Raw genomic sequence first — 1,170 nt, 5'->3', positions numbered from 1 at the left:
ACTCCTTTGAATACTTGGGGCTGCTCCCCCCAACACTCCACTGCCGCTGGCTGAATAGGTGCAACTCGGTTGACTCTCGCAATCAAGATGATCGGTCTTGCACAATCGAAATAATTAAAGGGAGAAATAGGAGTTAAGATCCGTAGATTAAATAACAATCAATGAAGTTCACAGATCAGTATCGACTTCAGGAACCACTCCAAAAGATCCAAGTTCCATCCAAGAAGTGTGTACCAGAAAAACAACTTGAACTTGACTAGAACTCAACTGGCTTGGGACGTCTCTTCCCGACCCTCCGTGCAACCCGCCCGAGTGAGGTTGGAGTTGTACGGGGAGGCCGAGACGTTCCCTGATGTAAGGTCAATTGCTAATGCACTTAAGAAGTTCGCGCTTGCGCTCCCGTCTTAAGCTTGTGTTAACTACTCTATTATAATGCGATAATTAATTCTGCTATGCTACAGGGCTCGAGTCGCTATGTCGTCGGCCGTTGGAAAAATACATATATATATAGGTCGCTACTAAGTGAATATTCTCATGTTTGGGCAACCGCCCTGACACGCAAGTTTAGAACTCGAGTGTCGCGTTCTGTTATACGCGAAGTCCAACAGAGGTAATACGCGAGCCCCTTTAGTGTAGTCCCCCAACAATGAACCCCGTANNTTGGTGCGCTCGGACTGACCATCACTCTGCGGATGGTAAGCCGTAGAGATTCGTTGCTTAATATTTAACACCTATAAACCCTTTCAAAATTCCGCCGCGTATCACGATCGCTAGCAATCACCTTTGGCACACCATGCAAAAGCACAACCTTACGAATGATCCTTACGAGATCCTCCGCCAAAGCTGTCTGCCGCATCGGTTCGAAATGGGCCATCGTCGTAAGCCGACACACGATTGTCACAATGTCGTCATAACGCTCCGCCGTCGCAGGTAAATCTAAAACTAAATCCAAACTGATCTCCTCCGGCCGATACTTCGGAATTGGTAAAGGCTGCAATAATCCCCGCTCTTGAGGTGCGAAGCCTTCCCCCTCGCGCATCTAGCGCACGACTTGGCGAAGCTCTCGATATCGTGGTCTATCTTCGGCCACCAAAGTTAGCTGCGCACTCCCAACCTTGCCCTGTCGATCCCGGGGTGGCCCATCAAAACGTGGTCGTGGAACTGCTCCAC

This window comes from Cystoisospora suis (genome assembly GCF_002600585.1).
Source record: "Cystoisospora suis strain Wien I chromosome Unknown contig_5188, whole genome shotgun sequence".
NCBI classification, from domain to species: Eukaryota; Apicomplexa; class Conoidasida; order Eucoccidiorida; family Sarcocystidae; genus Cystoisospora; species Cystoisospora suis.
The sequence above is the reverse complement of the archived record's forward strand: the minus strand, read 5'-3'. Positions refer to the sequence as shown.